The sequence below is a fragment of the Panulirus ornatus genome, chromosome 38 (genome assembly GCF_036320965.1).
Source record: "Panulirus ornatus isolate Po-2019 chromosome 38, ASM3632096v1, whole genome shotgun sequence".
Classification (NCBI taxonomy): Eukaryota; Metazoa; Arthropoda; class Malacostraca; order Decapoda; family Palinuridae; genus Panulirus; species Panulirus ornatus.
The window spans coordinates 4,691,610-4,716,271 of NC_092261.1; the positions used below are offsets into that span (position 1 = coordinate 4,691,610).

The 24,662-nt window shown below is 43.8% G+C and overlaps 1 protein-coding gene across 1 annotated transcript in view; it reads left to right on the plus strand.

Annotated features, from left to right (window-relative positions):
- The first annotated feature begins 565 nt into the window (after positions 1-565).
- Positions 566-24,662, plus strand: part of LOC139760838 (uncharacterized) — a 129,867-nt gene continuing 105,770 nt past the window's right edge. Inside the window, exon 1 of the mRNA XM_071684502.1 lies at positions 566-607. The gene's annotated coding sequence lies outside the window, so the exon portion shown is untranslated. The remainder of the gene's footprint in view (positions 608-24,662) is intronic.

Sequence of the window (24,662 nt, forward strand, 5' to 3'; positions counted from 1 at the left end):
GTGTTGAAAGGTAGCAACATGAAATATATTGACGACTCTAGGATAACGGAAATCTGTGGTAAATAGGATAGATTCCGAACATATGAATAACATGAAATATTGTGATGAGATTTTCTATACATATATTAGAAGAGAGAAGATTCAAAAGTGAATTTTACCGAAAAAAATTACCATTGATTAAGATAGTAAATATAAAAGTAAGAAAACAAGTGTGTCTAGTGTATAATGTGGCTGTCAATATGACACGGAGTGCAGTTTATGAGTAGCTCATCTATTCTGAATTCGGTAAATCATTACGAAGATGGAAATATATATTTTGCATAGGTAACCACATATATCAGGAAAATATTTTCGTTCCTTTCTCGTCTTGTATTATCTTAAGACTGTGAGTTGCTCAGTTATCCTTTTGTATGATTTCTATGATGGAAATTACGAGAAAAAGGATGCCTTTACGAATTATTGTAAGCTGTAAACCGTGATGGTGTACGAAAGTTCTACTGGCGATGTTAGTCGTGCGTCTGGCAGGGCCATATCATCTCCCGTCCGTCAGTCCAACTGTACCGTCAGTGAGTATAGTAGTGCCAGTATTTTCGTGCAGCGTATTTTTGTAAGTTTATGGTGAAACCTGTGTGTTTGCAGTTGATAGAGCTTATTTTCAAGTCGGATACTTTTCAGTCTAGATGTTACTGTTTCTTAGACTCTGTCAATTACTACATTGTACGAGGAAAAGCGGAAAACGTTGTAAAAATGGTGTTGAGGAGGTGAACAGCCGCAGTGGGACGGACAAACGTTAGTGGATGGTGTTGAGTCACGCAGGAACGTCACACAAACTGCTCCTTCAAAGCCACTCCCTGCACAGGTAAGCCATATCATCAAGTATACGAAAATTGTTTGAATTGTGTATGGTATAAGGGACAGACGGCCCTAGTTCAGGATCATGAGTATTCTCAAGTCTCACCTTGATCATGTCATTTATGAATACCTGTCAGAGGTGAAGATGGTATTACTTGCTTTTTATTTTAAAATTGACTGAGGATAGCCAAGTTGATGAACAGTAATGACACCAAAGTGACATAAACCAGGTATTTGAGACCATGTTTATTTTTCCTGAAGATAAACCTGAAAAGTGACCTTGCAGTTTTTCCTTGAACCCGGTGTTCACGTAATACATGGTTCTCCTTATACTCTTTGTTAAGGGACACGGAGGAAAGTGTAGTTTAATCATATCTTGGACAAACTGAGAGATTACAATCCCCTCCCTGGTGGTAGGTAGGTTGTATCGTAGAAATTTTGTTGGACCATATGTGTGGAAGGCGTTGCATGGCGATGCTATCTTTAATCTCTCAGGTGATACCTCTCGGCCGTAAGGATCCTTTAGACTTGGAGTGGATTATTAGGATGAGTGTAAGTCTAATGACTTAGGATGATTGCAAATCTAATGACAAGATTTAGTCAGAAAATGAAAAATTCTCGGTTGTCCTTACACGTGTTGTGTGGGGTACATGCGTAATGTAAATGTATTCATGACGTGCTTTCGTTACATAGTTGTCTCATGACTAACGCATATGTGATCATAGTATACGGCAGCCAATCTTTTTTTCTTCGCAGATACAAAATAAGATTCGTAATTTTTTTTCGTGCATGAATATGTACGTGTCACTGCGTGTTAAAGAACATGGCCTGCATTGTGAGTGTGACAGCGTGCGTGCATTGCATCATGTTCTCGTGTAGAGGTGTGCGTAATGCCGGCGACTGAGCGTGACTGGTCTTGTGGCCCAGGAGACCGGATGTGAAGGTCGTCCACATGAGTCGTCATCCGTATACCAACAGCTCCCCTCCAGGAATTCATTCTCTTGAAATACTAACCAAAACACCAACGGGTGTTAGCCACCTTCCCCTACCGCTGCCCGTGTTAATCCCTGCCAAGTTATCCCCTCATTTCCTTCTTAAGATTCGCCCATTCCTCTCTCACGTCATATTTACTTTGTTTTGGGGGTAGAGGGGTGTCGGTATAAGGCGATACAGCGATATAGTTTATGCTGAAAAGTTAATTCTAGGAATGGTTTGCGATAGCTGATACTGACAATAAATGGGTTCCAGTGGTACCGTGGAAAAGGGTGTTGAGAGAAACCTGCCCATGGCCTCACCTCGTTGTCTCTCCTTCAGCAGCGTTTAGCCTTCAATTCAGTTTCTATCCCTTTGCCCTTTCTTCCATCCTTTCCATACACATTTACCTAACTCCCCCACGTAGTTTCTTGTCACCCGTAACTCACCAGCCTTCTTACCCTCTCGTCATCCATTCCCCTCGCTGGTACCATTTTTCACCTATCCCTTTAACTCATTCCCCTCACCAAGATCCGTCCTTCATCTCTTTAGTTTTATACATATATTTCTCATATCTTCCTTGTTCTCCATCTGTCAAGTTCTTGATCACGTGGGTTGGTCCTTGACGGGTCTCTGAGCGAACTAGGTTTCTGATTTGTACCGCGTGGAACTGTACAGTTTCAGTGGAGTGACGCTTGTTCGCATCAGTGCAAGCAATGAGGCATCGAGTCTTACCGCATAAGTCAAACCAACTCGCGCAGCGTAACCTCTTAAAATGTATTTTCCACTTAGTAATTTTTTTAGGTTTATTGTCAGACAACAGTAAGAACGTGAAGTAACTCCCCTCCCAACCCCTTTATCTATGTCCTGCTTCATGTGATCATGAATTGTATCGGGAGTCACATCCCACGTCAGCTGCACTGTAAGCTATCACCTGTTGTTGGGAATTGGGTCGATGTATTTAATAGCAATTCGCCTCGCGGTAATATCAGGCAGTTAGCATCGAGATGTTTGTCATTTCGGCTGACGTAAGGTTGGGATAGCACGTTGACATATGGTATTTGGTGTACGCCTGCAAAAGCGACGATAACGCCTTGGTTGACAGCTGCCATTCCCAATGACAGAGCGCGCCGTTCTCCTCGTCAGGGTATTTTTTTTTTTCTTTAGATAATGCACAACAAGTAGTTTGGCGTTGATGGGCTTTAAGAGGGGAAACGGGGACCGATTTTCTTTACAAGTTGAAATTAGAATTCAGCTGTATTGATTCTCTGAGACACTTCGTATGGAACAGTAACTGCAAATGTCACTCTGGGAACATTAGATGTGTGGGAGGAACATGGGGCGTGTGGAGGGTTAGGGTTCTGTGGTGGTGGTGAGACTCGCATGGAAAAATGAAGTAGGAATGATGCCGTGGGAGTTACAGGATTAACGTGAGGGTTGGTGATGCTGTGTAGGAGCGTAAGGAACTTCGATAGCGTGACAGTAATGTGGGAGTGATGGGACTGACGTTGGTGAGCGATGTGGATGTGAAGAGTGGTAGGAAAAATTGTATGGTAGTGGAGTATGGGAGAGTAAAAGAGTTAACATGATATGGTGAGGAGGGACGAAGTACTGGAGATCAATGTTGGGACTGACGTGGTAGGATGAGATGGATATTTTAGTGTGGACATTATTGAGTAATGTAGGAGGGTTAGGAGGATGTATTTATTGGGTGGAAGGATGAGAAGGGACATGATAATGTGGGGGAGTGATGTTACTACAGTGGGACGATGGGGTTATGATAGCATGTTAAAATTAACGAGATTAACAGGGTATCAAGGTAACGTGAAAGTGATGCGTATGTTCAAGGAGATTGCATCAAAAATCACTGTATTCTTTGTTGTGAATTAGTATGCCAAGAAGACATTGCTCCTTTTTAATGGACCCCCCCCCCAGAATTCACGTCGAAATTTTCGGTGTAAATGGAATACTGTTCATAATTCAGTTAGCAGCAAAAAATTCATAGGTGAGTGTAAAGTACGACACACATCTAACCTCACATTGTTCTCTTGGGAACCCATTAGCATTGTCTCTCACACCGAGGGACTGGAAGTTAGCAGTTGCACGACTCAACTAGCTATGGGTGCGTAATTATTATTCATGTGCCATGTACGTCATGAGAATGTCTGTGATTTTAGAATTATCTCAATTCTTGTAGAAATTAATGATTTTTCGGATGGTGGGTATAATTTGAGAATCTTAATGACCCAGTTAGCCGATAGGCCAAAATCCCAGATTCTCACCAACCAACCAGTTCACTATACAAATGCATATACCGCCATGCAATGAATGCGTGAATGGTCTTAGAATGATCATAAACATGTAAAGGTGTTCAGGATTTTTCGATTTGTGGAAATACCGGTGACCGCTGTATTGACCCTGACTGTCGATAGGCTACAGTCCACAGAACAAATAATTTTCATTAGAATTCCATTTGAATTTAAGATAACAGTACTTTGAAATGTTTGCGTTATTTGTCAGACGTATGGTACAATTACTAATTTGAATATCAAGACCACATACACTCGGTACGCTTGTGGCCCTTGCCTGAATGAACTTTGACAGCTCCTAGAACCGTATTTGGCTTACCTTTTGGGCCTTTATTGAATTACTTTCTATAACTGAATAACATTGAATACTTCACCAACTATGAAGACCAACTATGAAGTCCAATTGAACAAAGGATTTTTTGATGTTTTTGCAATTCAATTCATATTTTTCATTACGTCAGAGGTTAGATCATCACACTAGTGTACGCATTTTTAGTTGAGATGAATTACATATGAGCAAAGAAACGTTTTGGGCTCTGGAATATAGACATAATCGAAAGATAATTTCCAAATAATGTCATGGAGATTGCTAAGTGTAATGGTGATATTGTAGAATTTATTTCTTGAGATTTGTAATTGAAACTTATTGCTGTGGACCTGACGGGAGCGAACTGCTGTATCGTAACAAAGACGCGCACCCGCCAACAGTGTTTTAGTATAGAAATGAATTTCAAGTAAAGATGATGGGTTGACAGGAAATAAAAGAAATATTTGACACGTTTCCGGAGCGCATCCAAAGGTTAATCCTACATAATCGGATTTCAGTGTTTACGTTTTTCAAGCTTAAATGTGTGCGTCTAACTGCGTGCGCACAGGAAATAGGGTGAGGCTAGATCTTGTTCATATTTCCTCATTTTCACTGTAACGTGGAATTCGCACTGAACAACGAATAGAAGAAATATAGTATAAATTCTCTCTCTCTCTCTCTCTCTCTCTCTCTCTCTCTCTCTCTCTCTCTCTCTCTCTCTCTCTCTCTCTCTCTCTCTCTCGTATGATCAGGTACGCTATTTGTGGCTGCAAGCCAAAAGAAATTGATGAAGCTTTGCTTACTAGGTGCAATTTACTGGTTATTACTGAGAGTTTTTGAATCATTTCTGTTGGTTCCATAAATTCAAAATGGGAAGATGAATAGATTCTGGCGATGGATGTTTAAGCTCTTTTTTTTCTGGTATTTATGGCACCTTTCTCTGCTATCCTTATTATCTTAAATTCGTTTATGTTTGCCATGTCAGTTTGATAGTTTCTGTGCCTGCGCACTGAAGAAGAGAATGATCTTGCATGTTCAAGTTATAAGATTTTTCTTTATACATCTTTCTAGCTTCCGTGAAGGAATAGTCAATAGCTGTGTGTATCTGTATCGTACATTAGGTTTATGATATTCAGTTATACAACCAGGATGTAAAGTTTTGCATATTAATAGGAGGCTGTGTCTACCTGTTTGCCAGCTGGCTTTGTCGTATTTTTGTCGGTGATGTATTGAGTAATATTTCAAGAGATGTATTATGAAGACACAGTCGAGAGGGGTCGTTTAGAGAAGATTACACACGGTATTTTATGGATGGTAACAGGCTCTGACGTCATGACTGCAAGGCTTTACTTCAGTAAAGTTTTAACATTGTGTATAGGAACGCCTCACGACAAAATACATGTTGAATTACACACGATTGTACGAGCGCATTGTAACCTGATCCAGCTGGGGACGCGAGTGACTCCAAGGTGATACAGCAGTGGTGATTGGTGCTGGGGAACGACGCGTCGTGTAGAAAATGAGTTATTGGATGGTCTTTCGTGTTTCGTGTGGCACACATTTCATCGCAGTAGCCGAAGAGTAAAATGCTGTGAAGGGTTCATAGAAAAATATGTATTATGCCTGTCTAGTGTGGTGGCATCACCGAAATCCGTCAATCGAATGCCCTTGGGCGAATTACATTGGACCCGTGACGTCATATGAAATTCGCCTAAGATACGTGTTGGTTACTGTTAAGCCTTCACTTGAGTGAGTCATTAAATGTTTACATTATATCTGATTATTGCAAACATTTGTTATCTAATAACCATGAGCTAGATACCCATACACATGGATGAGATTTTTAAAGGGACATTATGTAGAGGGCGTAAAAATATTTATATCAATTTATGCACCTATTTTGTCTTAAGTATGACGACAATTTATGCATCTATTTTGCCTTAAGTATGACGACTTCTCATACACATATGACTTACACTAATGTGCAAATGGGTCAGCAAATTGACTGAGGTATTCCGAGGAAAAACAGGTGGGGAGTAAGATAAAAGAAAGGTCTTCAGGCACCAAGTGATTTACGTATAGGAAGTAAAAGGGAAAAAGGATTTTATGTCCTCAGCAGTGTGGCCGGGGCTTGCACCAAACCCTACTTGGTGTCTTACAAATGGATCCGATATCTTTAGTGTTGGGTTTCATGTTTGCAATCAGTCAGTCGACTTCAACCCTGAAATTGACTAGTGTTTTTGCCGTAGCAAGTTGTGCTAGATAGTATGTTTGGTTGCGTTTGCCTTATATAATAATTCCCCGTGCTCTTCGTAATGAGATCCAAAATTTCTTAAAATTCCGGATAAAAATTCAATCCAGTTATGATTTTTTTCTTTATTTTAGCTGTCTTAGGTTGATTGGCACCCACTACGTTATAGACGCGTCTGTAGTAATCGAACATGTGAAGGTGTTACAAATTGCTGTGTGACACAAATCATATGAAAGTTCATATTTTCCTTCGTTATCCTTTGCATTTATGTTATTAGTTCCTACAACAGAAAGGAGAACTTAGGAACATAGTGCTTATGTCTAGTGGAACGCAAGCATATGATATTCCCAGAATGTGTGTGTGGGTGTGTGTGTGTGTAGAAGGGGACGGTTCGGCCTGCAGCACTAAAGGTCCAGCTTAGGGAAAGTTCTGGTGGGAGGCGGGGTCGTCTAAGAAACTGGGAGACATGATGGGAGGGTCGTACCCAGAAAGGTGGGTGGTATAAGGACGAACGACAGTTGAGTACCACGCGCAGGCACTAAAGGAAGTATTTTAGGGATTGTCTGCCATGCTGGGAGAGTGAGATGAGGGTTCGTCTGCCTGGTTGGGGGAGTGAGATGAGAATATCGTCTGCACTACTGAGGGATTGAGGTGAGGGGTCGTCTGCTATGGTGGGAGAGTGCAGAGGTGTCTTCCATGCTAGGAGAGCGAGGTGAGGGTTCGTCTGCCACGCTGGGAGAGTGAGGTGAGTGGATTATCTGCCACGCTGAGAGAGAGAGAGAGAGAGAGAGAGAGAGAGAGAGAGAGAGAGAGAGAGAGAGAGAGAGAGAGAGAGTCATATAAAGGGGGTGTATCTCCATCCATAAGGGGCGTCTTAGGATTCCTGGCAGAGTGCGCTGAGGCCGTTACGAAACCTCCGCAGCGTTATTGGATTTGGGCTGCACGGCCGCCGTGTCCCCTAGAGGCTGAGATTAAATGCCCCGCCAGCCAGCTCGTGGGAGATTAAATACCCGGTACCTACGTCCTCCCTCCCCTCACCCCACCTGACGTAACCTGGGCGAGTGAAGTCCGGGTTCCCGGGAGCGTCATGATGAAACATCAGTTCGATGTCTTCGGTTGAATCGTCGATGGTGTAGAGAAGATTTTAAGGGTTCAGGTACTGAAAAGACGACGTTGGAGACACAGGATCGACTCCTTTCACAAGGTAGGCACGTGCTCAGTAATGGCCTGAGAGAGTGAGTGGGCGGGGGGAGTGATGAGTCAGTGGGAGAGGCGTGAGGGGTAGGGATGACACCCCCGGGCAGGGTGGTAAAGAGGAGTTGAGCCACAGTGAGCAGTGGGCGCAACGGATGGCCACTTGCCTGCCGGACGAGGTTTGAAAGACAGACTGTTTGGTTTGTATGTGTGTGTGTGTGTGTGTGTGTGTGTGTGTCGGTTGGGGGGGGGGTTCAAGTACGTAGTCGTGTTCCTGGCAGAGCCTTATGACCATCTGAACGTAGCTAATTTCGTAGGTTCGTGTGTCCTTACCCTCTCCGTGCGGGCCATGTGTACGCGGGTAGCCTGATCGTGGATAAGTTCATGAGAGTTTCTAGACGTGGTTGTTATCATCCTCTTGTCTTCCCGGAAGTCACACAGACACAGTAATGAAAAAGGAAGAGCTTTCCCTTTATCTTCTCATGTGTAACACGAGACAGTAAGCAGGATCCCAAGATCTTCCCCCACACCTTTTCCATTAGTAACAGAAGACAGTAGCAACACACTGTCCTTCCCATACCTTCCCAAAAGTACCATAAACACAGTAGCGCTGTATTATTTTCCCGTAAGTAGCAAATGAACATTAACAACTCTATTATCTTCCATAGGTAACACGAGTTCATAAGTAACAGAATATAGTATCGTACACCATACGTACCACAGGTATGTACAGAAGTAACGCAATGTCCTTTTATACGTAAATACAGTAACAGCAGAGTATCATCTCGTCAGTAACACAAGCACAGTAGCAACGCAATATCACCCCGTCAGTAACACAAGTACAGTAGCAACGCAATATCACCCTGTCAGTAACACAAGTACAGTAGCAACGCAATATCTTGCCTCCTCTATACCTGCGTGCAGCATTACAAAAGCAACACATTGAAACAGTGTGTTGCTCCTTTAGGTGGAGGAGGTCGCCAGTGAGACAACTCTAGTGTTTTGAGTGTATATCGTTCTGTATGGTATCGCCAGTATGACCCACCATTGTTAATGTGGTGGAACCTTATGACCCCCTGCTCTGTACAAGATGGGGTATAGTGGAGCTTTATGACCCGCTGTTCTATATGAGATAGGGCCTTATGACCCCCTGTTGTGTGTATGGTTGAGCCTTATAACCCACTGATAGAGCCTTATGACCCATTGTTGTGCATATGGTAGACCTTTGTGAACCACCCTTCTGTATGTGCTGGAGTCGTGTTGCCCTCTCATATGAGTATGACAGAGCCTTATGACCTTTTGTTATGTTTATGGTAAGACTTTATAACCCCATGTTTTGGGTATGGTAGAGCCTTGTTGCCCACTTTAGTGGATATGGTAGAGCCTTACGACTATCTGTTATGTAAAGCTGGAGCTTTATGACCCACTGTTGTGTGTATGGTAGAGTCTTATTCTTTGTTTACGACTGAGCCTTATGTTTGTATGGTGAAATTTTCATGTGTATGGTGAAGCAATATAATGCTCTTTTGTGCATCTCGTTATATAGCATTATACTCATTATAAGCCCCCCTACCCTTTTTTTCCATGGGCCTTAACTGTATATAAAGTACACTGAACCCCTCAGACGAGTTCTCTGAAGCTTCGTTTAAGAACGGTGATGACGGAACATGGAACACAATCAGCATTACGTAAACCCACATTACTCTGAGCTTTTGATATACTCTGAACTCTGGCAGTATTGTTATTGAACCTCATGAACCTTAAACACAATGCTGTGGACACCGAACACAGTATCGAGACCGTGAAAGGCAGTGTTGTGGACCCCGAACTCGTCCTTACGAACTCTCGAGCACGGTACGAAGAAAAAGAAAAAAAATCCTCAAGCTGAATTAGAATGAGCCTTCCCCCATAGTGTATGTACTGTTTGGGGTAATGGACGTGTTGAAGTGGACACAGGTGACGTGTGTGTGTGTGTGTGTGTGTGTGTGTGTGTGTGTAGAACACTAGGCCCTGGACGAGCAGGTTCAGGCTGGGTGCTTTTCCGCAGACAGGCGCCACACTCCCGTATTGATTACCAAGTCTCTCTCTCTCTCTCTCTCTCTCTCTCTCTCTCTCTCTCTCTCTCTCTCTCTCTCTCTCTCTCTCTCTCTCTCTCTCTCGACACACACACATACATACATACATACATACATACATACATACATACATACATACATACACACACATACATACATACATACATACATACATACATACATACATACACACCTACACACACACACACACACACACACACACACATCATCATCATCATCATCGTCCACAACTCATTCTACCTCATTCACTATCGCCAACACACCTCACCATCACCACCACACGTCCCTGTCCTCGCCACACCTACTCCCCCTAACAGCATGCGTCACCATCGCCACAGCCTCACTCTCCATATCCCATCACCATCACAAGTCACCATCATCACCAGCCCCGCTCTCCCTCCCTCATCACCAGCCCCGCCCTCCCTCACCAGCCCCGCTCTCACTACCACACGTCTGTTCATTGTTATTTGTTATTTCTTCATTATCTTTCTCTTCCTTGTGGTTATATTGTTTCTTCAATCATTTTGTTTCTAATCCTTCGTTCATTTTTTTATTTCTAAAGCACGTCTCATTAGACAATCCTTCCGTTTCTCGTTCGCTTTGATCATCTTGATTTTCGCTCATCAGTCTCGCTTCTCTTCGGTGCTTTAAATCTGCCGTCATTTGTTTTTTAAATGCGAAGTTACCATTTTTTTTTTAAACTGGAATATTAATCTTATTTACTTTCAGCTTGTCCTTTTTTTCGACCATGGAGTTCAGAGGGCTATGTAACTGTAACAGTTGCTATTAACTTTACCGGTTATTATTATCATCAAAGTGTAATTACATAGTTGTATTAGTCAAGGGGGGATGGGGGAGTTATACACCCGTGGGTCCCCATCCATTGAACATTCTATCATACAAACTCTTTCGGATTCCTGTATGCTGTCTGCATTGAAGCACACACCCTTATGCATTGTATTCCATTCCGTCCACCACTCTAATACCATGTAAATGATTCTTCACATCTTTCTGAACAAGTTACTTGCTGAAGTCCATGTTATGTCATGTGGTCGGTCTGTCTTATCCTGTGAAGAACTGTTGACTGTCCGCGTCGTCAGTCTGTCTCGCTACACCCCACCATAACCATCCACATTGTTCAGTTGATGCCTCCTGGTGTTACCAGGAAGGAACACACCCATCAGTGCCGTCAGATCCTCCGCCTGTCGTCAACACTCTTACCTCCCACTTAACGACGCCTGCACTCCTTGTATCTGATGAACACCGTCTCTTCCATTGCTAATTGCTCTCTCTCTCTCTCTCTCTCTCTCTCTCTCTCTCTCTCTCTCTCTCTCTCTCTCTCTCTCTCTCTCTCTCTCTCTCTCTCTCTCTCTCTCTCTGTATATTTATATTTTCCGTCTTTGGACATAGATGATTTACTATACGATTAATGATAATGTATTGATAAAATGATTATTATGATGATAACGATAATGATAATGATATAATGATAATAGTGATATTGATAATAATAAAGATTCGTCCTTTTCTTCTTCTTCTTCTTCTTCTTATTATTATTATTATTATTATTATTATTATTATTATTACTGAAGCACTTGCATGGTTCTGGGAAGGTCTTCGACGTTTCTGTGTTCTCTGTCCTCCAGGAGGTGACCTCTTCATAAACCACCAGGTCTTCTGTTATCTGGCTCTTCCCCTGAACTCCCTTGTTTCGCAGAGTAACGCTGGCAGTAACATAACCGGAGCAGTTGCGTAAATATTTACAACACTGGTTGTAAAATCTTAAAAGTTAGCCGTTTGATATGAGAATTATTAACACTCGGTGATAATGCCATGTACTACTGTATGTAGTGCCGGCACTAAATAGTTCGTTCATTCCAACACATTGAATGATATTTCTTAACACACACACACACACACACACACACACACACACACACACACACACACACGCACGACACAGTGTGTGTTTGTATGTTAAATTCTTTCCCTTGCTACGATCCCGCTGTCATGTTGCAGTTGTTTACTGTTACACTTTCACTCTTTCCTTCGTTTTCAAAAGGAATTTCGCTCTCTGTCCTCTTGTGTGTGTGTGTGTGTGTGTGTGTGTGTATATATATATATATATATATATATATATATATATATATATATATATATATATATATATATATATATATATATATGACCGCATTTTCATAGGTTTTTCCTCTTATTTTCTAGTTTCCCACCATTGTCCGATGTAATACTTTTGTCGATATAATACTTTTTTATTTGTTTTTGTGATTATAATACGTTGGTCGTATCGCTGGAAGTGTTACCATGTTTATCTGCTTTTATTTTGGAGTGTTTAAGTCTTTGTTTCAGTAATGGCAGGAGAGTGGTGGTGGTTCCGCTTCACCTCTTCATGTTTCGCCCTTCAGCACTTGTGGTATAAGTGCTTCGAATCCTGGCTCTCTCTCTCTCTCTCTCTCTCTCTCTCTCTCTCTCTCTCTCTCTCTCTCTCTCTCTCTCTCTCTCTCTCTCTCTCTCGGATGTTTCGTGCTTTTAGTCTCTTTCTTTCTTTCTCTGTATCGGTTCAAGTGACTGCTTCTTACCACTTTCTCAAACTTTCATAGATTTCTTTGCTGTCTTGTAAATAAAATTCTCCCTGCGTGTGTGTCAGAGCTGTATGTAGTTTTGGACTTTTGCATAAACATAGTACGTTTTGATATATATATATATATATATATATATATATATATATATATATATATATATATATATATATATATATTTTTTTTTTTTTTTTTTTTTTCTTTCATACTATTCGCCATTTCCCGCGTTAGCGAGGTAGCGTTAAGAACAGAGGACTGGACCTTTGAAGGAATATCTTCACCTGGCCCCCTTCTCTGTTCCTTCTTTTGGAAAATTAGAGAAAAAAAAAAAACGAGAGGGGAGGATTTCCAGCCCCCCGCTCCCTTCCCTCATAGTCGCCTTCTACGACACGCAGGGAATACGTGGGAAGTATATATATATATATATATATATATATATATATATATATATATATATATATATATATATATATATATGTATAATCTGTCCTGTGGCTTGGGGACGTTGTATCCGTAATTGTATTCACTGGGATGTCCGATTGTTTTTTGTTAATCCGTAACCAGTTTCAGCAGCTGTTGTTGAAGTCTAAATCTACAGGACATGAGTTTGCTGTTCCTTCTGTCTAAGCATTGATTATTCCCAAATCCTACAACCATTTTTTTTTTTTTTTAACTTTGTTCCGTTCGTTTTTCGTCAGATTGTTTTTGTCAGAATTATAGACAATTGGAAAAAAGGAACTCACTGAATAATAGTAATCTAGGTAGTGTACCTAGTGTAAACAGACTTGCTGTTTCTGGCCTCTAAAGATCACATGAGCAGCTTACTGTAAAGCTTAGTCCCAGACCAAGAAGCTGTAGGAAGAAGTAGAGACAAGCTTCTAGAACTGACGTAAAGCAAGAGCAAAATCTGGAACCCCTGAGCGAACGAATCATAACAGATCCGCATCGTCACTGTAAAGGAAAGAAAAAAAAAACATTAACCAGAACGGGTACGTCTCTGAGGTGTGATGATCCGGCCTCAGAGATTAAAGGCCTGGAGGCATTCTTATTCCAGGATCGTACCGTCGCGTATTAGGATCGTTTCCGTCTAGTTTTAAAAGGTCTCTTCGCCGAGTCCTTCCAAGTTGCCCTGGCAAGCACTACCAGGGTTGTGGTGGGGTCCTGGTGGTGGTAGAACGGGAGGGCTATGTGCCCCAACTCCCTTGGGATTGGAGGTGCCGCCGGGCTGGGGATGCGGGTGTTTCGATGACCGTTACTGAGGCCGGCTAGTTCCTCGGGCTATCCTGCGCAGGGTACATGACGCATACACATCAGTGTGGCTGGCTGCTTGCACCTTCAGACGTACGCAAACATATAGTTTAGGAGAACACTGCTATACTTACACTTACTGCACGATGCTTACTTAAAAAAATCACAAAACATTTGCTTGATTTATTATGATGTTCATATCAACAAATTTATAGATGAGCGTAGACCAGCTCTATTTCTCTTGGAAATATGTTTATGATAGACCATATCCTACCTAGAGGTCAGAACTGCATGTGTTGTGTAACATACATGGAGAATACCGGTTTAAAATGGATACCTAACGTGGTTGACATGTGCTGTGAGGGGGTTGCTCGCCGATAGCCGATAACGTACAGGGTAGACTAGAAGAGGTGAGGTTTTGAACACGTTGGAAAGGGGGATTGACGTGAACCCAAAAGCCCGGGTTTCCTGATATAGAAATTGTGCTAGACCGAGTATCTGCAGGTGGGGTCCACGGTAGAGTGGTGGAGGGTGGTTCGTGTGTCTACAAAGAGGAAGTTTTACATTCGTAGGGCCCCGTGTGTGTGTGTGTGTGTGTGTGTGTGTGTGTGTGTGTGTGTAGGGAATTGACGTTATTCACATGAGTCTCTCGAGATGTTATGAGATCACAAGGTCACATTAAATGTAGATCAGTGGGCTCGAGGGTTCATTGTTGCCTAGTTCAGCGATCCCTCGGGGTGCAGTCAGGTGACGACGACGCAGCCCTGGGCATACATTTTGCCGGTTTGTTGATGCAGACAACAGCTGACGCTGAACGTTGTAGATCAGCCGGTTTGTGTGTTGTGGTTCGCTTGATACAAGCTTATGAATCGCTTTGATGAAGCCCGTAGTTCCAGCGCATCACTTGTTCATAGGAAGCCATAGCTGCATGGGCACGGCACCCGCGTCGCGACCTTTAGAGAATGACATACCACACGACCTTAGAGCACGACGGTACGACCCCTGAGCACGATGGTGCGACCCCACGAACACAACGGAACGATCATGAGGCAACAAACTGGCCTGGTTACTATAACCAAGGGTGGTAACGCCGTACTCAAGCGTCGTACCGTCTTGCTCAAGGACCGTGCCGTGGTGCAGCTCAGGTAACTGAACACCGAGTGAATGTAATCTCGTGGATCCCGAAAAACGAAAGAAAAAAAAATCATGTACGACGTGTAACTGTACGCGTCGCACGCGTCGCCCGCCCGGAGTAGCTAGTGGGTCCTAATTGTAACACGATGCCTTGAGCGAAGCCACATGTGTGGCGTGAGAACATCGCTACAGGATTGACAAACAGCGTATGGCAGCGTCATCAAGCCATATATCGCAGAACAGTGAAATCATTTTGCCTTGCGCTAAGAACATCGTTAGGAAAAGACGTTTAATCTCGGTGAAAATTCCTGAAAGTTATGCAAATTGCACTGGTTTGGAGCAGTACCAGTCTGGTCACCTCATTCAAGGGGACTCATTGATCTGCTGGAGGAGGTCAGAGGAGTGCAGTAAGTATTGTATCATAATTAAGGGATCTGAGCTACTGGGAAACGGTTTGGAGCCATTGATTGTGTGCTGGTAAACCATACTAGTTATGCAAACAAAGCAGCTCCAAAATATACCCACATTGCTGTCTCACAAATGATTCTTTCTTTAAGTTGTATATGAAATCTTCAGTCTTCGGTCAGGTGGCTGTGCTTCCTTCGACATGTTTATTTTCCTTTGATTAACGATTTGCAGCCGTTTGAGGTCTGCATTTCGTTTCTGCCCCTTGTATAGAGAGCGTCGCTCTCGGTAGTCCGATCAGAACCTTTTCCTTTACTTCGAACTGGTGTAGGTTTTGAGCGCTTCTGTGGCCACGCTTTCCAGGTATTTTTCGAGCAGCGTTGTCCCTCAGTTATAATTCTTATCGAAGCTGAGAGGTATTGTTTAGATATTTTGTCCTGCAGATGGTTCAGTGTTTATTTGTTGCCACTTGATGCATGTGCAGTTGAAACTGAATGTTTTTGATTTACTTCCTTTGCTGATATAGTGGTATATGTTGTTCTGTGGGTGGTTTGGTGTCTGTGTTTTGTCTTCCCATGCTGCCCTGCTCAGGTTAGTATAGGTCCTTAAATTCCGTACATCCAGCCGTCACTTGTGATAGGGTGCGAAAAAAAGGAAAAAAAAAAAAAACCGTTTTGAGACGCGTGATGTTAATGTGCAACTGGTCTGTAATTACTTTGTAAAGAAGGTATGTTGGAAGTTTCAAAACTCTCCCGGGGGGGTGATACGAACGTCGGAACTCCTCCTTCCAAAGACTTGTGAACGCCCTTAGGCTGTGTGATTTTTGCATTGTTTTACCAGGTTGGAACTCCGGGAGTGAGGCCCCTGGAGCAGAGGGCAAAGGAGAGCTTCCTCCGGATCCTGTCTCGAAGTGGGATGGAAGGAAATAGATTTCTGTGTCCTTTGCTAGGAATGTATAGTGTTTACGAAGGATTCTATGGGGTCGACAAGTTTTCTGTTGTGTCGACAAGTCTTTCATGGGGTCAACAAAGCATTCTGTGTAGTCAAAAGTTGCTTTCTGGTGTTTCGAATTATTTTGTGGTGTCGACAAATACTCTACGGGGCCAAGTATTCTGTAGGGTCGAGAGGTGTTCTGTGGTGTTTGAAGTTATTCTAAGGTGTCGACAAGCATTGTATGGGGTCATCAATTTGGAGGAAGTTTGTAGGCTCAACAAAAGCTCTCTATCTCTCTCTCTCTCTCTCTCTCTCTCTCTCTCTCTCTCTCTCTCTCTCTCTCTCTCTCTCTCTCTCTCTCTCTCTCTCTCTCTCTCTCTCTCTCTCTTGTTAAGTTCACTGGACAGTCAGCTGTCTGCAAAGTGACGCGCTAGTAATTTAGAGGAAAAATGACCTTATTTATTTGTTGATTATGTATATGTTTCCAGCTGATATATCATACCGTGCATATTATTGTTGCGCTTATTTACAAATCACGGGAGGCGCCGTTTTCTGCAGATAAGAAAAAAAAAAAAAGTGGTAGGCAAAATTTCTGTTTATATTGGGGAAGTTCTGTTTGTGTACTGTTGGTTCTTCCCCTAACCCGTCCACCGGAATTATTCCAGTGGAATGCGAGGAATAGCGGGGCACGTGGTATAATTCTGGTGAATTATATAACTGTGTAAACGGTAACATCCGGGGCGTGGGAGGATGCCATATGGCGTGAGAAATATAAGTGGTGAACAGCGTTCGGGAAATATCAAGGCAGATGTGGACGGGATCTTCTGTCTGCAGTCGAGCTGTTGAGGTGTGTGTGTGTGTGGGGGGGGGGGGGGGTGCTTACCTCCAGCTCAGCCCCTCCCCCACCTTCCCACAACTAAAGGTGATGTGAGGTAGCCTTTTTCTACCCCCCCCCCCCCAACGTGCAGGCTAAGATGACCGCTTATATTCAACATAAGAAGATGTTGTGTGTGTGTATGTGTGTGTGTGTGTGTGTGTGTGTGTGTGTGTGTGTGTATGTGTGTGTGTGTGTGTGTGTGTGTGTGTGTGTGTGTGTGTGTGTGTGTGTATCAGCCGTGGAACCAACGGTTGATAGGAACAGCCCGCGTTGCTACCGTTATGTCTGCTACCGTCAGCTGAGGTTCATATATGCTACCATGGAAAGCCTGGAGACGGAGGGCTTGATGCACCCAAACATCGGGGGAAACCCGTGCCTTCCCTGGCCGGCAGCTTCTGGTATACGTCAGCCTATGCGGTGTGGATATCCTCACGATGGTTCAGTGATGACGTTGTAGCCATGTTACTGATCCTAACCACCAGCGATATTGGTTGGGTTACGTATGGTTAATATCGCCACTTATGTCCCTAGCTGTTTGGCTGTGGTAGTTACTGTGTGACTGCTTTATGGTATTATTGTATTTATGGTTATGTACGTCAGTTAGATCAACATGTGATATTATACTCCCTCGCTTGTAAAGAGGCAGTTATATATATATATATATATATATATATATATATATATATATATATATATATATATATATATATATATATATATATATATATATATATATATATAACGAGCTGAGATGCAGGAATTAAAAGGTTGGGTTGTTTCATAAGACAGACGTGCAGCTCCTGGGTAGGTGTGGCCATTTAGGGCTATTAAACCCAAGGAACCTCCTCCCTCCCCAAGCATCGCCGACGTAATGTTCATTAATGTAATGGATGCTGGTGGTGGTGTGGCTGTTTAGGTGTTCACCTGGGAGGAGGAAAGTGAGGAATCTTTCCATTCCTGACGGTTGGAGAAGAAAGCCAAGAAAGACGACAACCGTTGGGAGGGGGGTCTTAGGCTGAAAGTTTGGCACGAAGAGCCAAATGCAGAAACTTTCTCAAACGCTCCCGTATGGTATATTGATCAGCAAGAAGTTATGAGAGAGAGAGAGAGAGAGAGAGAGAGAGAGAGAGAGAGAGAGAGAGAGAGAGAGAGAGAGAGAGAGTTGGTTCTACATCGTCGAGTGGACGCCGTATTGTGTTTCTGGAACAGTTTGTCCACGTTCTAACGAGCAGTTAACACTTGTTTGCGGTGCGGCTCGTCGGCTGAAGCTAGTTTGATGCTTTGATGGTTTACTCGAGTAGTCTGAGAATGGCAGAAGCCTTCTACCAGAACCTGCAGCTCAATGAAGCATGCAATTTTCCACCACTGTATGACAGAGAAACTCCTTTTATTTAGAAAGCTCTTATGAGATGCAAATTATGTGGAGAGAAATATTTTAAGGCAAAGCGGACCTCGGGTAGTTGACCCACAGTAAGAATTGTTGGGTGGAAGTTGGAATGGAAATATTTGCCCAAGTCAGCGACTTCACTGCAGACCTGGAGCTAAGAGCAGTTGCCCGTTATTTTTGTTTTGTTTTTTGTTTTTGCTTTTAAGTTGTAGAAACAGCGAGGAAGTTGGGACGATTAAATGACATTTTGGCAAGTTTAAGAAATTATGCTTGAAGAAATCTAAATTTCACAGCAGAGGTATGGTGTCTTGATGTGTGTGTGTGTGTGTGTGTGTGTGCAAAACATTTATGTTTACACATATTCTTGTCCTAGGATCCCCATTTTTTTTTCATGTGCTCTCGCAGCGCTTAGGAAGCCCGCCACGTCCACTGTCCGGAACCATTGGTCAGAAAGGGTGAAGTTTGTGTGTGTGTGTCTTTGTGAAGTTACATGTTGGGCGTGAAGATGCTTCCAATATGACAGATAGATGTTTGTGTTGCTGGAGGCGTGGGTGGTGACCAGGACACCAACAGAAAAGGGTAACTCTCTCTCTCTCTCTCTCTCTCTCTCTCTCTCTCTCTCTCTCTCTCTCTCTCTCTCTATATATATATATATATATATATATATATATATATATATATATATAGTGTCTGTATATAATTTACGTAGACCCAGTAAACCTGTGAGAAAGTGTCAGAAAGTAGTTGCTGGAGGAATTAGCATCAAGTAAGAAATGAACAGTTCCAACACGTACGCCAAATTATTTGGGGTAATGATGGGTACGTGTGGCAGGCGAGATGAGTAGATTATAGGGAGAAGGAGATGAGTATAACAGCTGGGAGATCCGACATTAGGGCTGAATGTTGCCAGGCAGGCAGGGTGGGATTGCATTGTGTTGACGGAAGAACGGGGATTGGAGGTCCCGGGCGCCGACGTGAGAGGCATTGTTGCAGTGGACCATTCGGGGAGAGGAAGTGGAATATGAAAGAGACGCTCCAAGTTGTTTTGTAACTTTTTTGAAAGCTCCGTAGAATTAGGTGTTTGAGGCAAAATTACATGTTTGAGGCAGAATTAGATGTTTGAGGCAAAATTAGATGTTTGAGGCAAAATTACATGTTTGAGGCAGAATTAGATGTTTGAGGCAAAATTAGATGTTTGAAGCAGAATTAGATGCTTGAGGCAAAATTAGATGTTTGAGGCAGAATTAGATGTTTGAGGTAGAATTAGATGTTTGAGGCAGAATTAGATGTTTGAAGCAGAATTAGATGTTTGAGGCAGAATTAGATGTTTGAGGCAGAATTAGATGTTTGAGGCAGAATTCGATGTTTAAAGCAGACTTAGATGTTGTGGAAGAATTAGCTAAATGTTTGCGGCAGAATTAAATGTTTAAGGCAGAATCATATGTTTGTGGATATGATAGTCCTAAGGAACAGTTTCCTGAGAAATTCTGAGACGAGTATGGGATTTCTGTTTGGCGATGGCGTCATCAGTACGACGGCGCGACCCCGGAGGACGACTCTACGACCCTTGATGACGACGGTACGACTCTTGGAGCACCACGGTACGACCCTTTATTTCTCGAAGGATACGACGCTCTTGAACACAACGGTACAGCCCTTTTGAGTACGATGGTACAGCTGGAAGTGTACCATATCCTGCTGAATATAAGAAACTGGAAAGAATCTTGGTCGCGGCGGCCGGTCCACGGTACACCCAGCTGTTCATCCTCCCCTATGGACTGGTTGGTCGATAAAATGGTTACCTAGCATAGGTAAGGGTGTATATATATATATATATATATATATATATATATATATATATATATATATATATATATATATATATATATATATAGCTTTAATGAGATGGCATTGGTTAGAGCTTCCAGTTGCCCGTTTCGTCTCAGCTAACGTTAAGAAATATGTGGCTTGTAGGTCTGTGTGATAGAAGCCAATGTTGGAAAATGTAGCCTGTGAAAGAATTTTTTTTTTTTTCAAAGTTCGTACTTGAAGTTATATAAGTCTCTGTCAAAGTACTATAGTGTAATACAGTACACTAGATACCAGTATTGTAAATAGTGTTCATATGGATGGAAAGTCCTGTGTACTTTATCGCTTACAGTACTGGCTTCTGTGAACGTGTCAGAAACATCCCTCAGAAGGATGGCCAGGTGTTTCGTGTGTCCCAGCCTGTTTGTGAATAATACATGAGACATGAATAATTGAGTTGGTCCTTAAATAAATGAAGAGAAAGTTAACTTGTTGCTGTTTAAAAAAATCTCCTGAATGATTATATTTATATATGATGGTGTATTATTCGTCAAAGGACGAAAAGGAGTCCAGTTTCGTCGGTGACCATCTTTCTCCATAAGAGAAGTCCATCATATGTCCAGCTCCTGCGTGGAGAGCAGCTGGGAAGCTGCAGGTACCCCCCCACCCCCTCCCCGCCCCTTAAAAAGGGGGGTTGTCTGATTTCTGTATACAAAGGACGATGCAGAGAGAGAGAGAGAGAGAGAGAGAGAGAGAGAGAGAGAGAGAGAGAGAGAGAGAGAGAGAGAGAGAGAGACTGTAGCAAGAGAAAGGTATGCTTCCCGGTGGTGAGTCATAAGAGGTGATGCAATAACAGTTGGGTAGTGTGAGGGCCGACCTTGTGGCCTGGGTGAGGCGCACTTATGTAATGAGATGATCCGTCTTACACGTGTTGGTGTTGTGAGTAGGACTCCCTTGTGGCCTGCCATTATGTTGGCGCTTGGTGCCATTATGTTGTGTGCCGGGGGGTGCGTTATGCCGGCGCTCGGTGCCATTATGTTGGTATTTGGTACCAATGTATTGGTTTTGGGAGCCATTATGTTGGTTTTGGGTGCCATTAGAATTATGTTCGGTGCCATTCTAATGGTGCTGGTGTTAATGTAATGGTACTGGTGGCATTATGATGGTCCTGATGACCATATGTTGGTACTTAAGGACGCGTGATGATGCCACTCATGTTGGTGCTATGCTGGTGCCATTACATTGGTGGTGAAGGACGTGCTGGTGCTATTATGTTGCTGTGGAAGTAAATGGGGGTGCGTCATGCACACTGTAGATGTGCACGTGTCATTTTGGCAGTGGTAAATAGATTTAGTTGTGGCCACGCGTCCATGTGGGACGGAGCCAGTGGGTCGGTAAACATTGCCCCTCTTGAAACTTTCACAGTGGAAATGTTTACGTTATCTGGTCAGATGATGGTAAAATATTATTTTGCCCCCCCCCCCCCCCCGATGAATATTCATACATTGTTTATTATTTTTATTATTATTTGCCCCGTGCCACCACCACTACCATCGTAACCACTACACCCACCCCGTAGTTTCCCCCTCGAGTCTTGCATTATTCAGTGGGACTGATACTGTGATCATGACCACTGACACTGATTGCTGTGTTTGGCTCCGTGTCAAGATAGCGTGCTGGACCAGACAGCACGCCTGCCACGGTGTCAGTAGCCCCTGTGGACCCGACAGCCAGGTCTGCCACGGTGTCAGTAGCCCCCTCTGGACCCGACAGCCAGGTCTGCCACGGTGTCAGTAGCCCCCTCTGGAGGACCCGACAGCCAGGTCTGCCACCGTCCTGCAACACACAGTTCGTCTGGCACTGTGTCATTGCCCCGCATGGACCAGCCTGGCACCACGTGTCTGGCCGTGGTGGCAGACATCACGTCTGGCCCCCTCAACACTCAGCCTTTCTGGTGAATCCTTCGTCTCTAGAATCTTAATATGACTCACTCATGGATCCCTCATCAGGGATGGAAGACATGTTTTTTTTCTTATATAACATTGTGTCCCAAGGTTCATTACCTCTCTTCGCCGCAACCATTCTCGGGTTCCTTGTAAGATAAGATGAAGTCCTTACACGAAATATCATTGTCGCTTTTACCTCTCGCTGGGATGAGTCCCGTGTTTGCGTATGTTGATGATGGCATTGCTGGTGAGCGTGAACAGATTTTGATGAAGTGGCCGTCACATGGACAGCTGGATTTTTTTTCTTGATGACGTGGGTTGACGTCACGGGTCAGCTAGTCGGGCTGGGTGACGCGTGTCGACGTCACGGCCGTGTTCACCGATGACGCCGTGGTTCATTGACCGGAGTCTCTCTAGCTGGCTGGCTGGCTGGCTGTTCCATTATCTCATCCACCGACTCCACATTTTACTAGTTCTTTATTTGTCTCGTGGATTTGTAAAAAGAATACATCGTACTTTTCGCTTGCCAGAGCCACAGCGACATTTTGGCTGTAGATTTCGAGGCAAAGTCTTAGCGAAAGGCTTTAAATGATTTTGTGTGTCACGTGTGTTTAAGTGAGTCTTGCGGCGGTGTTTGGTTTGATCTTAGGAGATGAGCAGCTGTGATTTTCTGTGCCCGCTGTGAGAGTAATCTGGAAGAGAGGAAAGCCAGTCAGCGGATTTTGGAGAGACTGGCCAAAAAATCGCGAAGCTTGACTGTGTCAGGAAGGAAATAGACGTCACAACCGAACATCCCAGAGATGCTTGTCGCCGCACAATGTGTGTCTGAGTGTGTGTGTGAGAGAGAGAGAGAGAGAGAGAGAGAGAGAGAGAGAGAGAGAGAGAGAGAGAGGAGCGACGTTGCTGTCTAAACTAGTTGTACACAGATCCCCTGGGATGGCAGCGTGAACGACCCCGCACTTCGGAAATGGGCGCACAGTAGCACGTAGACTCCTCCCGGAGTCTAGGTTGCGTGAGGCCTGGCGGAGCCTGGGGGCTGCACGTTCGTGTGTTTTTGTGTGAGTGCGGCCTACCAAGGTCCAGGACTGTAAATTCGTATTAAACGTAACAAGAGACTGGGCGTGTTTAAAGGAGGCTATATACATATATATATTTCGTCTGTTCTTAACGCTACCTCGCGAGGGTGGGAAAGTCACAGATATGAAAAGCACGAGAAAAGAAAAAATAGAATGTTTCTCCTCCTTCCTTCCTTCCGGCCTGGGTGGCCACTTACCGTGGCAGCTGGTGTGTGTGTGTGTGTGTGTGTGGGGAGGTAGCAGGGAGGGGGGGCGGAAGGCTCCGTCAACAGCAGTCGTGGGCGCCTCTCACGCCCTGTAAGCCACACCCATACCAGCCCCACGTGTGACAACTCCCTAGATACATACACCCACCTCGTCTGCCTCCCTGCCACACCTCACTACGTCTCTCATTTACCCGCCACCGCCGATTTTGCTGCCTTGCCCCGCAGCGACATGTGGACGTACCCCTTCGTGTTACCTCCATCTTTACTGTGTCACGACTGGGTCGTTGCCCCCTCTTCTTTCTCATCGTTCTCTCTTTTACCACTTTGCTGACTGAGTTTGCATCGCGCTGTTGACCGGATCATTGTTACTGTTTCTTCCTGACATCCCCCTTTTTTTTTTCTTTCTTTTTTTTTGTTCGTGGTGACGAATAGGTGCGTTGTTCTGCGTGTGACTTACGTGCTCTGGTGTCACCCGAGGATCACCATCTTCCCCAGGGATACAGGCCGCCACACCCGGCCCTTACCATCCCCTCACCTCCCCTCACCTCCAGCGCCAACAGATCAATACTCCACAATCGACGACTTTAAGTACCATTGAATGTTTTCCCTCGGTGGGTTAGGGCGGCGGAGGGAGCCAGGCAGTCGATAGGAGATAAGGTCAAGTGCTTGATGAACCTGCAAGTGGTGGTGTTCGACCATACCTTATGTATTAGAACGTACGGCCCCACGTCGGATGTCCTACCGTCTTGCAACTTTGGCACGAAAATAAGGGAACGGTTTTTATAATGTATACTAGGAACCAGGGCTTTCCCTGTGTCAATTATGGTACATTATTCTCTCAGCGTCTCAGAGAATAGAGTTTCTGTTATTTCATTCGTTCCAAGTAGTGTCAATTTTTGGTGGTGCGCATTGCGACATTTTTTTTTCTCTAACGTGCCACAGGATTTTAGTGTGGATAGTATAAATGCTGTTAAGGGTGTCATCATCAGTCTTGTCTCTCTGATCTTGAGAGCTCGCAGAATCCAGCCTACTGTCTTTGAAGAAGCGATGTTTGCTCAGTTGT